The following is a 15,750-nucleotide window of genomic DNA, read 5'->3' on the forward strand; positions in this document are numbered from 1 at the left end:
GACAACGCTTGGTTGAAAAGTTGAGATGTCAGAAATCAGATCCTTGTAACTTGGTACCCGAGTCTGTGTTCCTTGAAAGGGAAGGTATGCAAGGAGGTGTTAACTCACCCTTCTCGTGGTTGATAGGAGCGACTGTACCCTGCAAGTGAGCTTATGGCTAGTGCTGCTTCATGGTTTTTTTATAATGATCTCGTGCGTTTTGTGTAAAGCTCTGAGGTCTTGGATTTAAACAGATTCTGGCGTGCTTGCAATTGCTGAGAAAGTTATAAGTTAGTCATAATCCAGGTTTTTTTTATTACTTCATAATTTCTGCCATGTTTTCTTTTGTTTGATGTTGGCAGCGTGACCAGAAGGTTGCTATGAAAAGGTAAATTTAAATACTTGCCTTGTTTGGATCAAGAAGGAGGAGATTTCACCATTAAATAGCCAAGCTCTGCTAGCTTTGCAGAAGGCAAAATCAATGCGTTTTACATGTGGAGAAGAGCCACAGCACTAGCGGCTGGGGCAGGGGGAATCTGAAAAGCCTAGTTATGGTTAAGTGCAAGGCTGAAGAAATATATCCCTGCGGTTTCAGGGAGTCATTTAAACTGCGAACCTTGTTTAATTATTGGTCACTGCTTGAATTTCCCCAGTATAATATTGAGACTTGCATCTTGCCAAATGAGAAAAAAAAAATCGTAAAATTGAAATGATTATCAATAATGTGCTCATAATGTTAAGCCCTTGCATCCATGAGAAAGCACTATTTTGCATTTAAAAGCATGCCACAAATCAGCATGTGCTCTGAAAGAAATAAGAAAATTCGCTGACCCACTGAAATGAACTTGATGTTCAGTCCTGCAAAGCTTATTGACCACTGGACAATTAAACCATCTGCCCATCCTCTGTTGCTAAGCTCAGTTTTACAGATTTAGAGTATAGATTGTTTAGGAGAGGGGTGTGTTTTATTCTTGGCTTACGTTGAAGCTAGAGGATTAGATTCTTGCGTTAGGATTCAGAGTGATCAAATGCCAACCTGGGAGCTCCTCTCACTGAGCTGCTTTGCATTGCTTCCGTCAGAGACATGACGATTTGTGCCGATCCTCGGGTGCGGTCCCTTGCCTCACCTTTACAGTGACTTCTACTTGCTGAAAATTTGTCCCTTCTCACTGACCTGCTGTAGCTTTTAGAATGTCAGCTCTCTGGAAGAAGAAGAAAATCTTTCGTCACTTCAGCATGATGCATTGGAAAAAGATTGAGGGTTAAGCAAAGATGATTTGCCCGTTATGTCCATTTAGTCATAGTAAGAAATGTATGTTGTTGGGGTTATTGTCTGTGTGGGGATTCTAGCCGAGGTGATTCGAGACCGTCGTGCAAAGGTGCCTCGAGAGAGCCCGGGTGCTGCTGGTGCCTCTTCTCAACCTTGCGCACGTGGCTTCGGGGCCTTACAAACTGTTTTCCTCCGTTAGTTTTTCTCTGGAGTTGGTTGCGTAAGTGGGGATCGTGTACGAGAACAGCTTATGTTGTCACTGTCTGGTTTGAGTCTGAACCAGCATCTCTGTCTTCTTAGAGCCAAAAGTTTTAGTCCTCTCCTGCTGAATACTGCATTTGATGTAGTTTCCTTTTTTTTGGACTTCAGTTTATCTGTTTGCAAGGGCTTCCTGCTCGGGGTGGCTGGGGTGCAATGGGATTCTGCAGGGTCAGGAGTTGCATTAGTGTGTTGGGGTTTTTTCGGATTTGTTTTTTGTTTGTTTTTTAATTTTATTTTAAGGGGAGTCTCAGAATATGTACAGCTAGGTAGCAAGTGAGTCCTTAAGTTGTCCTCTGTGCCTCTTGGTGGCTTCCAAAGTCACAGGTTTCTTTGCTGCTTCCTGAAGTTCAGTGTAATTAGGACACTTCAGGATATTCTGTGTGCAACTCTCTCGCAAGTTTTCTGCGGACTCGGAAGGCACAAGAAGCGCGTCTTAAGATAGATGAACTTCATAATCCTCTGTAGGCTTTGTTTTATTTGAAATAGCAGCTGGGGATCTGTTGCTGAGCACCCAGGGAAAGGTTGTACAGCCAGGTGTATAGTGCTATGGTGCTGAAGGCTTTTACTGTCCTTTACAAAGTGCTTCAAACAGCAGAAAAGCCCCTTAAAGGAAACAGGGTCCTGAGCTGGCAGGTTATGTGCTTCTGCAAATAAGTGTGCCTTGTCACTGGTGCTATTTTCCTTAATACACAAAAATTGTGGTCAAGAGCATGTCAGATACCCAGGGGGGAAATGTTCCCCTAACTCTTTAAAGATATAGGATAGATAGAAGCTGAAACAGCTCGGCTTGATCCAAGCCATTGTATATAGGTGTGAATCAGTAACTACTTTTCACCATTCGGTTCTCCCGAAGTCACCCAAAAGGCATCAGGACTTTGCAGCGTGCACTTTCCTCTCTTAGGAACTGAATGGAGCTGACCAGGCTGCCACATGCATCACAGAAACCCCCATCAACTGTTTTTAGGTCATTACCAGACTGGACTAAATTTAGCATATGAGCCAGAAGTGTGAGGCTTTGTATCCAGCCTCCTGCCCAGTCCCTATTGCTGGGCTGCCTGCTTGGGCTGTGCCCTACAACCAGTCATACATCTGCTGAAGACGAAGGGTGAAATCCCTGGCTGCTGCTTCTTTTTAATCACACAGAGCAGGGAGAGTGCTGAGGTTTGTTTGCAAAGTTCCTGAGTAACAGCATATGAAGTGGAGACGGAGTGGTAGGGAAGAGCACAGGCACTTTGCTGAACTAGTAATAGGACATGCAGCTTCTCACCACGTGGATGACGGCCTTGAGTCCCGTCTAGGGTTGACAGTGGCTCCAGGTGGCCACGAGGAGAAGCCTGTCCAGTTTTTAGTTGCCTCTGTATTGGTTGGCTGCCCCTGTAGCCCAAAAGCTGTGGATTGCTGAACTCTGGTTGCTGCTGGAGATCTGCAGAGGTTTGGGGTTAGGAACAACTCGTGCTCAGAGTGAAAGGTGAAGTACTTTTCTCATTAACCTTAAAATACATCTCAAGTAGAGAGCGTTCACATCTGCTTTCTTTTGAGCCCCACATCCCTACTAAAATTGTCGAGATGGCAGAGATGAGTATAGAAGGGGAAAATAAGTCACTCTGACAAGGGAAAATTTCAGGGCTGCTGGGAGCAGCATGCTGGTTCTGCAGTTCCAAGCTGTCCTTTATTTTAACTTCCCCAGTTGTTTCAGGATTCTGTTTATTTGCGGTAGCACACTGGTTAATTGGGGGTTTTCGGTGGATTAGTAATATTGTCATCCAAAATGGCTTACAGTGTGTCAAGTCTGCTTAATTCTGATTTATTAAAGGCGGCTGTGATAAATGTGTGTCTTTGAAACGCTCACTGGGTCTGCTGGAGGTCACCTGTAATTCAGAGCATCTGGCAGAGGTCAGCGCTAGGCTTTTTGTTCTGTAGTGGTGTAAGCTTTGGAGGTTTTTTCAGCTCGTCTCTGAAGGAGGAGATACTTCAAAATCCCAATTTTCAGGCAGCTGCACCCGCTAACGACTAAACTGTGTTAATTAGTTTTTAGTGCAGTTGCAGTGGTGTTCCTTTATCCCTTCTATAATGATGATCCAAACAGATGATGTCAAGGAATCTTCTGTTTCAGCTGAATTTAACTAATTATAAGAAAGCACTGCTTTCACTCTCCAAAGCTCAATAACACAGTCTAAAAGCTGGGAATAGCAGTGGTCTAACAATAGCATTTATATTGATAGTGTGGCTTGTATTACGGTGATGTATGCAAAACTCAATTACAAAGTTCAGTTTTAAATTGACTGCTTTTTTTTTTTTGATCCACAAAACAAACTTCAGGTATCGTTATTCCTGCAGGAAACCTTGAGGCAAATGTTCTTCCCACAGCTATCAGAAATACATGGACATAAACTGGGATGGCTAATTTGTAAAATTCCCCTGGGCTCTGTCTTCAGATAACTGATGTGCCTCTCATTAGGGAGTTGAGAGGGAAGAGGGATAATTAAGCCTGAGCAGATGTGCTAGAACAAGCTCTTGGATCAGGAGCAAAAGGGCTGGGTGATGAGGAGCTCCTGATTCTGGCCGGTGTAAACTTGCTCCTCTGTCCTGGTCCCCTTCTCAAAGTGGACTTGTTACTTCTGCTGGGTAGGAAGCTTTGCTTTGAAGTGCTTTAAGATGGTCGGTTGTGAGGGCACGTTCCAAACCCTTCCAGGGACATTTCCCAGTCTCTCTCCAGCCCTTCCATCTGTACGGTTTAGAAGTGCTTTCAGAGGGAACTGCCTGACCACAGCGATGAGGACTCTGTTCCTGTGTTTTATCAACACCTTCTGCTGTTCTGCTGGTCATGTTGTAAAGCAAAAAAACCCCACCAAACCCTACCTTTTTCCCTTCCTCTGATTGTGGTGGTGTCGCTTGTGCCGGAGCGCCTTCCTGTGGGATGCTGAGATCGGAGGCTTCACATAGCTAGAGAAAGCCACGGCGCTTGAGAAATAGTGTGGATGACTTGCTTTTGCTTCTGGTGCAGCTGCTGAGTGAAGGGCCGGTCTTTAAAGCCTGGAAACCATTAAAAAAAAAAAAGGTATTTGACATGACTGAATGCAGCGTGGCAGGTGTCCCAGGGTGAGGGCACCCTCTGTTCTGGGCACCAGTGCCACCCCGGCTCTGTCTCGCCGCGGTTTTGTTGATGACTGGAGAGCTCATGCCTGCTGGTGCATTCACATCTACAAACAAAGCCCGAAACGCTTTGTTAGGCTCCTTCCTTGGCAACCATTCTGCCGTGTCCCTAAAGCTTGCCTTTCCGTTGCACAAGGAAGCTCGTGTGGGGATCATTGTTAGTCTCCAAGTATGGCTCTTTCATGTCTTCCTCTTGAACACAATGTATCTTTATACCTTAAACTTCAGGAAAATCCTGTGCAGTTAATCCTTTGGGAAAGGCCAGAAACCCCTTGGAAGCACTTGAGACTTTTAAAAATACTTGTTCGCAGGCGAGTATTTAACTTCTTGGTGCAAAAGCCAATGGTAGGAGCTGGATGCAACAGGAATTACTGAGACTAACGGAAGCATCAGCCTGATTTGTTAAATTTCCAAAGCTGATAAAGAAGTGAACTTTTTACAGGCGGTTTGGTGATGAACCGACAAAGCTGTGCCGTGGTTGCAGTTAGAGTTAGTGGCTTGATGGATGGAGAACAGCATGCATCGACCCTCTGCCTAACCTTGGAAATGCACGTCTATCGGTATTTTCTCGAGACTTACACATACAGCGAAAGCCAGCCCGACTTGGAGTGGGTAGAAAGCTGAGTGATAGACCCATCTTTATAACCTAAACCTTTAAATACAGATGGCCAAATGGACTGAACAAGATAAAGCTGGGGCAAAACCACTTGCCTTGTGCATCTTGTCTGTTTACAACCAGCACTGGGACGTTGGATCTGTTCATGGGATCTACTGAGGAAGCACTGAGTAGGCTACAGTGCCCCGTCGCTCTCATTACATAGTAAGAATAAAGGGGATATTTGATTTAATAGTGATGACAATGGCATATGGGATTGTTGTGGGCATTTGTGTACAAAACTGTGGCACGCAGGAAGCTCCTACACCTTTCCTTTTAGCAAAACTGAACTGCAGTTTCCTGGTACGTAGGGCTGTTTAGTATTTTCTCTTTATATTGCAGGTGGCCTAGAGAGAAGGAGAACAGTGTCTATAAGCTTCAGTTGCTGTATGAAATCAAGGCCTGAAAGGTGCTTCTTCCTAAATCGCTGTTTTTCTGCTTTGGTTTGAGAGAAAACAGTGTATGGTCTGTGTTGGAAACTGTGGTCATGGTTGTCATAACTTCACCAGTTCTGTGATTCAGACACGGAGTAAAGTCATCTCTCGCTCTGTCCTTCAGATCGTTTGTTTGGGTTAAAAAAAACCCAACAAACGAACAACCAACAACACTGTGTGTAAAATCCTGTCTGAGCTGTTCCTTTAAAACATTGTTCCCGAGGTGCCTTTTCACAAAACCGAGAAGAGAAGCAAATCTGATTCCTCCAGAAGTTCTGGCAGGCTCTGTCAGAACTCCTTGCTGTAGCACTGGGGACAAATCTGATCCTCACGGTTTTGCAAGTGATCTATAAAAGGCATACTGCCCTTAGGTTCCCCATCACCCATTTCAGATGTGCCCTTACGAGGCGTGGGTGCTGTATCAACAGACTAGTATACGACAGCATTTTTTTAATGGACATACCGGTGTAAGCCGCTTTGTGTAGGCAAGAGGTAGGTAGCCCCAAGGATGTTCACCCTGATGATTAGAAAATCATCTAGTGAGAGCTGTCTGCTGAACCTGAGAATCGGCAGAAGAACAGAATTTAACTTGTTCTTGAAAAAACGTATTTCTAATAAAGTGGTTTGAAAGGAGCAGAAATCCACAGGTGCCTCAGGGTATGATCCACCCTGAAAGGAACACCTGTATCTGGTAGAGCATTGTGTGTTACTTCAAATTGGGCTGTTACAGGTGGTAGGAAATCTGGATTGAAGCCCCACAATTACTTTTCCCCTGTGTTACTTTGGGTCAAGGGAATTGTACTAATCTCTAGCTTAATTTTTGAATTCAGCCTACACCCATGCTATAGAAATATCAGTGGTTTCTAAGATTTGTTTTAAAGCTTGTTTCTTTGAGCACTGGCAGATAACAACCCTTTTCCAGGAAGGCTCAGAAATGCTGGAGCTTCTGGCTCAAGTAGCAAAGTATTCTGTAACAAACAAATGTCAGCTGTGCCCTATTCTTCAGGGGGAGAAATAATTTCCAAAATGTCTTTGAGAGACCTTATTGCAGTTCTGCTTGGTACAGAAAACCCCCAGATGGGTGGCAGTTCACTACTAGGATTTTTGATATTAAGCATGTAAGCTCAGGACGTTAATTGTTGTTGAATGTTTAAAGTTGAAGAAGCTTCGTGAGGACTGGTGCTGCTTAATTTTCACTGGCACTGTCCACTTCAATGCTTGCTCTGGGCTGTGAGTCTTATTTACAGTTTAAGCACAGCTTGCTCTAACTGGCATTTCAAATAGTTGTTGCTGTCTCAATTCTGAAGACTATGGTTTACAAAAATCCTTTAAAAAAGCCCCGTGCAGGTGTGGCCTCAGTGTGCAAGAAATCTGTCATTGAGTATTTCCATACACTCTTGCATATGCTGGTGTGGGGTTGGAAGTAACTCTGCAAAACAATGCTATGCTGTAGACAGCTTAGTATCCTTGATGTAAGAGGTGCTTATGGAGCAGCGCTCTCATTTGTTTCTGTTCTGACGTTTCAGATACTCTGCTCCAGCTGTCGGCTCCGTTAGGTTTGTAGGAAAGGTCAGCAAAGCAAACCTCTTCCATAGATCCGGTTTTGCAGCAAGCGGAGGCGATACATCTAAGTAGGTGCCCCACAGCTATCTTTCCCATCACGTTGCCAAACCCTTTTGTACTTGTCAGAAAGGCAGCCTGAGCAACTAACCGTCTTGCTCTCATCGCATATGCTTATCACATGGACCAGTTCTTGGTGTGTTGCCAGGGGGTTTGCACTAAACCAGCGTTGCCTGTGAGTCTCACCTCCATTGTGCCTGTACAGACACATAAAAAAAAAAAAGGGGGGGGGGGAAAATCCCACTGAATTATATTCCTGGCAGGCCATGGAGAGCTCTCGTGATATGTTAGCCTGATTCCAAGGGAGCAGAATGCTAGACAGCACTTTAAATATGTTTCTCCGCACCACCACCCCCCGCACCGCCCCGGATGTTTTAATAGTTAAAGCTTGATTTTGTTTGTGCAAAGCCTCTTTTTAGAGAGGACTTCACGATTTTTGTTGAAGAGATATTCTGGTGTGAAGTGTTTATTAAAACGATACTCAGGATTCCCATATTTAACACTTTCTCGATTCAGTGTTATGATGTAGCTCGAGCTGATGCAGCGTATCAGCATCCCCTCGGTGAGTCTCTGTGGTCCAATTCAGCATCCCTTGCAGGCAAGAAAAGATCCTGGTAAAAGGGAGCAAAGAGGATGGGGTCTCTGGTTCCAGAACTGGTAACTGCTCCGTGCCAAAGCATGTTAAAATTAAGGTTATGTTCAACAGAATATAACTCTGAATTTACCAGAATGGAAATATTTGCTCTGACACTTTCTCCTTACCCCCGTTAAACTCTTTCTCTTGTTTAAAATCAAGAACTTGAGATACTTCTAGATTTTTTTCCTAAATAAAAACTCTTGCCAAAGCTCAGCTGCTGGCCTCCTCTGCATCTGTCTGCTTTGACTACAAAGATGTCACGTCCCAAGGGCTTTACAGCCCGAGGAGATGGTTGGTTGTACGTTTGGGGTTTTATGTCACTGTTGCTGAGGTGGTTTGACATGCTTGCAGTTTCTAAATGACTGTGTAGGTTTCTTGGAGTGAAAAAGCATTTCAGTGAAGTCTATGGAAACCTGAAACAAACTTCATTTGAGGGAAGAGGCCGCATCTTAAAATAATACATGTCTTTGGGAAGTCTAAATTAGTGAAGTGTTCCAACTGTGCAAACATGTGAAAAGCATTTTGCTTTTAACAGACCTGGTACATTCTTGTAAAACGCGTGATGGGGCACAGTCCCCAAAATCAGTTAAATCTTAGGTTTGGTGTCAAGTCTAGCACACGTTTGGGGTTACGCTCTCAATTCTGTGGTTTTACAACCATGGTTTCTTGTTCAAAAGCGTTTCGGCACTTCTTGAGTCCTCACAAAGAGGAAATCAACTGTACCCAACACAACTGGGAAAAAAAAATATTGTATTTTGTCCTACTGATGTTTCACTTAAAAAGCACTTGAAATTTCTCACTTGTTTGAGAAGTTTATTATTCATACATTGAATACGCCGTTCCCACCAGTATGTACAATCATCACGGTAACAAACTTCTCGTGATGGAAGCTGTAGCAATGTAAATATTATATCTAGTAGTTTAGCTTAGAGACAGATGTATGGCCCTGTAAACTACTACTGCTGTTGTCTTCAGTGCTTCTGGATCTGACTCTGGTTTCCCCCATGACTGACTTTAAATCTCAGCGTAGTGAATTCTGTGGCTTCTGGCTTGGTGGCTGGCTGAGAGCTCAAGGTTCCCAATCATTTCTGCCTTGTTCATGCCCGGTGAGTGGCTTGTATTGATCTCTTCTGGGAGGCTCGAGCATCAGGTCAGAGGAGACCAGTGCAATCACATCATGGGGACCTTTTTGCCTCTCTGATTATCCCAGGGAAGCCCAGGGCCTTACGTTCCTGCATCGTGGCTCTGCACGTTGTCTTCCTTGCTAGTCCTTTCTGGTAGGATGTCTTCCTCAAACTGTGCAGTCATCTCCAGCTAGGATCCATTTAAGGAGTTTGCTAATTGGCCGTTGCTTGTAATTATGGACTAATTGCACTTAAATTCTCTTGGATCCGAGCGTGTCCTCTTTTACTGAGATTCAAAGAAATCTTGGGCTTGTGGAGGCAATGCTGTGTTGCGTTATGGTCCTGCACGGGAACATCCATTAAGCTGTATTGATCACAACTTCATTCCAACTCCCTTTCATCAAGTCCAGTCCCTTCCTTTCATTTTTAAAAATCTTGTGTGCCAGCTTCTTCTCACCTTGATTAATGCATCTCCCTGCCTTTCTTGAGCAGCACCTGAGCAACCCTTGCGTAGGTCACAGTTCTAAGTGATTTCAAGCCATTTCCTTCCAACGTGCTCCTACTGGGACTGACCAGTACCACATGTAGCACCAAAACACAGTCATCTCGCAAGCAAAGCTCCACTGTGATGCAAATCAGAAGGTGTTATCCTAAGCCCATATGTGTTCTCACCCTGAACTGCACTTGGCTAACGATACCTAGTAAACCCAGGGCCTGATGCTTGTACGTGTTGTGTCCTTCCTTGTCTGTAAATGCAAATGAATTGCACGGTAATCAGCACCGCAAAACTGGAGTTTGGCTACGGTGCTCGTTATCTGCTGTCAAAATGACACTGATTGTGTTCCCCTCTGATCTGATTGTGAAGGAGGTGTTGATGCCACCACTGCAATTAAGTGTTGACCCATCCAGTGGAAGCTTGAGAACACAGTTTTTAACAAGTTTATTCCAATCTGTTTTCTCTATGGCAAAAAAAACCCAACAGATATCTGTCTGCTATCGCTTTTTCTAAACAAGTTGAAACTTTTCAAGGGAACAGCAGAGTTGGGGAGGGCAATGAATTAATTTGTTTCCTGAAGGAAAAGGGCCGTATTACTCAATCCAGCACGGTATGAGATATCCCTTGTTGTCTTGTGGTGATTCCTATCACTTCTGGTGAGGGAAGACCAAGTTTGAAGCCTGGAGTGTAGGAAAAATGCTGACTTGATTTCTAATCTGTTCCTAGCAGGCAGCTCGTATGCAAAGCATCTTCGGGGGAAAGCTAGCTTTTCCTTCTACCTTTTCCTTATTACTCCAGTTTCTTGGCACAAAGTTTAGTGGAGAGTGGCCAGATGTAAATCATCAAGAGCTCCAAAGAAAGCAAGCCAGACAGGAGGGTTTGCTGGAGCAGCAGTTCCTTCTGCCAAAAACCCTGATCGTACCTGCAAGGTACCTTTCAGTACACATGGCTGTGCTAGGAAAGTGCCTTTTGATGGGATTGCTGGTGACTAGGGTGTTATCTTGGTGAAATTCGCCATCCTTGATGTGAAATTGTGAAGGGTGTGTGCAGAGTAACTTAAGAATGCTCGCTCTTGTGTGATTTCTTATCTCAGTTGGTTAAAATATAGAAGAGTGGTGAGTAAGGGTTTTTTTAAAGCAAAACTGCATTTCTAACAAGAAAACGATTTTGTGCAATAGAATAAAAACTCAACAACCAAGCGTAGGTTGCTGTTCGGTTATTCATTCACTATTCCTTTGCTTCTAGAGCATTTTTGGCTGCAATCATAACTGCCCATCGTCTTGCAACAACTGAAACCACCTCTGTGTAATGCTGTTCCCGGTTCGCTTGTCACAGTGGTAAGGAGAGTAAAGGGTTGGGAAAGTTGGTTGTCTTCACAGCTTTCCGCCACTGCCTGCAAGTGACTTGCTGTCCTTCTTCACGCGGTAGGATTTAAGTGAGTTTTGTGTCTTTCAAAGCTGTGGGATTCCTGGGCAAGCCGAGTTCAGATGAAGGAAGATTGAGGTTTGCCCCAGGTACATGAAGATAAACTACAGATTGCCCCAGTGATGTCTTCCCTTCTTGGGGCTGGTGCAGGCCATGGGGCTGTGGATACCGACACCAGAAATTGTGTAGCACAACATCCTTGGCAAAGAGCAAACCTATTTCTGGTGCTAGAAAACCCCTTTGCTTGAAGCTGGAAACTGAGCGGCGCCCTGTGGCAATGAGAACAACCTTCTTGGGGGGAAAACCGATGGATTTTAATAATCTGAATGGGTTTAGGTGGAGTTCTCAAGAAGTTTACTACAAACAGAGTGACTAACAAGTGCTGCCTCTTGCTGCTCGAAGAAATCACAAGAGTTTTTTTTTTTTCTTTAGAACCTTTTTCGCTTCTAAGTGTCCTTTCTTCTGGTGTGCTGCAGGGAGAAGTGTGAAGAAAGTTAAATGTGGTTAAAGGGCAGGGACTTTTACTTGGGGGAAATAAGAATAAATATTCCTGATGCTTAAAGCATCAAAGTCCTGGTGCCGGTTGTGGTTTCACGTGCGCAACTGGCACCTCAGGTAACGTGTATCAGATAAAGGCAGGGAGTTTAGAGGAGGCAGGGCAGCCTATGAAGGCTTGGAGGCAGGGAGGCGACTGAGCTGAACTTGCCCTTTTGCTGCCCACGCGTCAGTGTAACTGGTAGCGCTGCTAAATCATAGGACTCCTTACAGATAACTGCAGGTTGTGTGTTTCTTAGAGTGGAACTCATTCACCTTTGTAAGCAAATAAACATGAACAACCATCAGGCCCAATATTAGAGGCTATTTATGTTGCAAAATTCTGCTTGCAAATACTTCAGAAGAATTCACACCTCTGATGCCTCGAACAAGCAGAGCGGTGCTTTCTGTACCACAAGCAGCTGAAGTGGCTGCGCTTCCATCGCATGGGTGGTGTAGTGGCACTCGCTGCCTGCACAGCTCTTCGCAAAGGAAAAATATCAACTGTGTTAATCTCATTTTTAAAACACCCTTCGTCACAAAATATGGTGAGTTATTTTCTCAAACCTAGGTTCTCAACTGCTTAGGTGGCAGAGCTGGATGATTTTTTTTTTTTTTTAATATACATAGGTGTGGTCTTACGGTTTTCCCTCAAATTCAGAATGTCTTCTCTGGTGAGGTTCTTCACCTGGAAAGATAGCTGTAGACAAGTCTCTGTAAGTAAGAGAGGACATGGCAGAGATCCTTAGAAGGCAAGGACTTACTTTCTGGTAATGACCATCAACCTATCTGTGACTTGTATTGAGATGCACATAGATAAATATACAACTTTATTTTTTCCTGGAGCATTCCAGCTTTCTGCTTTGTCTGCGTCTTTGGGGCATGCTGCTCATGGCCATTTGTGTCGCTAGGCTTGCAAAAATATTTTCAGTGAAGTATTTTTAGCTGGAAAACTGATTTGTCCTAGCTTGTAACTTACGTTAATTTTAAAGAAACTTAATGAAGGGTTGGGTTTTTTTTTTCAGGCTAAATGTTTGCCAGGAAAAAGCCACTCAACCCTGCAAACAGACTAGCCATCTGTTGGCTGCGATGTTCATCTGGGATTTGGGGAGATCTGGGTGTGAAGTCGAATCCTAACAAATTATTTGTTATTACTGCAGGGGAGATCCAGCCCTACGGTGGTGGGTGGCCCCGCACAAGGATGAGGGAATGGGAACTCGACCCTGGAACAGGCAAATCCACAGTGGCCAATCTATTTCTGACTGATGGTTGGACAGTCTCTCGCTCTCCAGATTTGAAAGGTTTTGTGTGGTTTTTGTCCCAGTGCAGAATAGGCAAAATGCTTTAAATCACTTTTCATTCTGACCAAAGAAACAATTTCCTACAAGCTCAACCCTGAACAATAGAGCCTTGATCTTGATAGGGGGCTGTGGATGTTACTGTAATGCTAATGCGTGGCGCGGTTGGCCTTTGCGCTTCTGGCACATTTCAGGCACTATATAGGGAGTCTGTAATCAGCTGCAGAAAAATTCCCTTCTGTCTCTCTCCTAGCAACCCCTTCTGAGCTGATATTTGAAAATAAGCTTGCTTTCCGTATCATCATCTAAATATTTTCGACACTTACTGTCATTAAAATGCTCTTAATAGTCTTGGGACTAAGGTAATTTATCTTCAGTCTTCAGGACTCCCTTCTAGTTTCTGTGGTCTTAAGGTAAAGCTTTTGAACTTCTGTTAGAAACCTGACTTGTATCCAGATTTTGGGCTTTTCTGTTGAATTTTACACTGGCTATATTTGACACAAAGTCAAATTAGTATACTGAGATGATAAGGAGATAAAAGCAGCAAGGCCATAAGTCACCTAGACTAGTAGGAGCAAGCTGAGAGTCTTGAAAAGGATTTGGTTATATTTTTGTTAAACATTTTAGCGCATGTGATGTGTTACAGACTGGTTTTGTAGCTCTGTAATCTTGACCCCGTATACACATGGTGTAGCTGTGTGCCCTGCTGTGGAAACAAGGCAGACTGCTCATACCAGTATGAACCACTGGATTGCCACTAGAATCAAGAACGTTAAAGTCTTTATCTGCTCTGCTCATTCTGCTCGTTCTCTTTCTGTAAATCAGAAGAATGAAAAGTGTGGTGAGAGAAAGGGTAGGCATAGAGGAATTCCTCTGGACAGAGCAGACTGCAACAAGGTGAGGGGTTTGTGGTCTTCCCCATAAATGCTGACTGCGTGTTTGAAGTCCTCAGCGCTCGTGGGAATGCGCTCTGCAGAGATTGACATCAGTAGCTGATGAAAGAGGTAGACGGGAATCCTGGACGCAAACGTAGCTATCCTGGGAGAAATGCACGGGGGCTGCTGTGAATGGTCTGGTTACCTTAATTGTGGAAATCTTGCTCCAAATTCTTGATGCTCTTTTCCTGGGGCTTCCCAAAGCTGTACTCAGTTTGCTGAAGACCTGGAGCATTTCTGCTTCCTGGGAGCTACTTGGCCTTGCTGCAGGATCCGACACCAGGCCCCGTCTAGCTCTGAAGGCAGGAGGGGAGGTTCGTTGTGCCCTAGGCACAACTGGGTTCTTTAAGCCTTGTGGGTCTCTGAACTGGCAACTCTTTTTTTTTTTTTTTTGATCCGAGACAGCTGATTAATTGCTGGTGTGTTTGGAGCAGGATTCATTTGGGATTTGGTTGTAAGACTTTTGCCTGACAGAAAAAAAATCTGTCTGAGCTGAGAAAATAGTTGGGTCAGAGCCTGCGTTCTGTACTCTGAGATACGTTGCCATGAGCCGTGCTGGAGCTTTCTCTGGGAACATGGTCTGCACAGTCCTCCGAACGTGTCAAGTCCCTTCTGCTGTTTCCCCATGCTTTTTCCATGTGCTGCTAGAGGGTTCCTTAGTATGGTTTTGTGGGATGGAGAAGCCTTGAGGTCTGCCTCAGGTTCCCGGTCCTCCTGGATTCCCAGCTTGTGCAGTAAATGTTTTCTGGAGATAGGAAGAACTCACAGGGTGTAAAGGTTCTTTCTGTAATTGCTCCCTGCACCACTTCTGCTAATGCTCTCAATCATTTTGTTAGTGGTATTTTTGAGATTTCAAATTCCTGGGCATCTCTGCCTTTAGAGAAGACTTGGTGGAGAGGGGAAAGGGAAGATGGTTCACCCCACTTGTCTTAGAAAATGGGGGCTGACGTGGAATTCACCTCCTGCCCAGGAAAGAGAGCTTCCCCAGCTTCCTCATTTCTGCTAATGCATTCCCAGAGATTTCCCCTGTGTTGATAGAAGGGCTTTATTGCTGAAATTCACTTCATTTTCAGCCGGTCCTCCAGCTCTTATGTTAATAAACAATGCAGTTGTTCCCAAACTTAGCATCTGCATCCCAATACATATTCTTTTTATGAACCTAACTCACTTGCTGGGGGTTTTTTGTAGGAATTTTAGGTCCTTGCCACAGCACGGACAATAATCAAATATGGCACCGTGTTGCTTACCAGTAGGTTTTTTTTGGACTTGGGAATGTTAGGACTGAGTCTGAGTGCAGAAAGCTCTGCTTTAATTTATGGTCAGTATTAACTTGTGGAGCTGAAGAGCATATAAGCTGCAGCTGCTCAGGAGCTTGCTCTGAAGATCAGGCTGGGAGAACTGTTTTTTATTAAGTGGTACTTGATTTAGTCCTGAGTAAAACCATTTGTATTTAACCTGATCCGCGAAGCTGCTGTAAGTGTTAACATACTTCAGTATTAAACGTTTCACTCTGGGGCATCATCATACACGGTGGGTTTGTGTAAGAGCCCGTTTCTGAACCTGGAATAGTTACCCATTAGATGACTGTGTACATTTTCAAAGGGAACTGAAACTCAGTCAAGCCTATATTTAAAACTCACTGCCACTGTACTGGGTGATGTGAAAAGATCCGGTGACAAGTGTGCCTTAACATCAGGTCTGAAGCAAGCTGCAATACTTTGGTGCTAAGCTACTCTCCGTGAACCTGTAGGGATGTCGCTTTTCCCAGAGATGCCCGTTGGCTTTTAGCAGAGAAATCGCTTGCGCTTGGGGCAGTTAGGCATCCATCTACCCTTCATGAGCTGCTCGTGGGCGACTGCCAAGTGCAGCGAGCTACTTGCCGTTAAGCTGTAGGGCAAAGCAGCTTATGCGGAACCAAGAAAACTCTTG

The sequence above is a fragment of the Cariama cristata genome, unplaced genomic scaffold, assembly GCF_000690535.1.
Source record: "Cariama cristata isolate BGI_N322 unplaced genomic scaffold, ASM69053v1 scaffold24555, whole genome shotgun sequence".
Classification (NCBI taxonomy): Eukaryota; Metazoa; Chordata; class Aves; order Cariamiformes; family Cariamidae; genus Cariama; species Cariama cristata.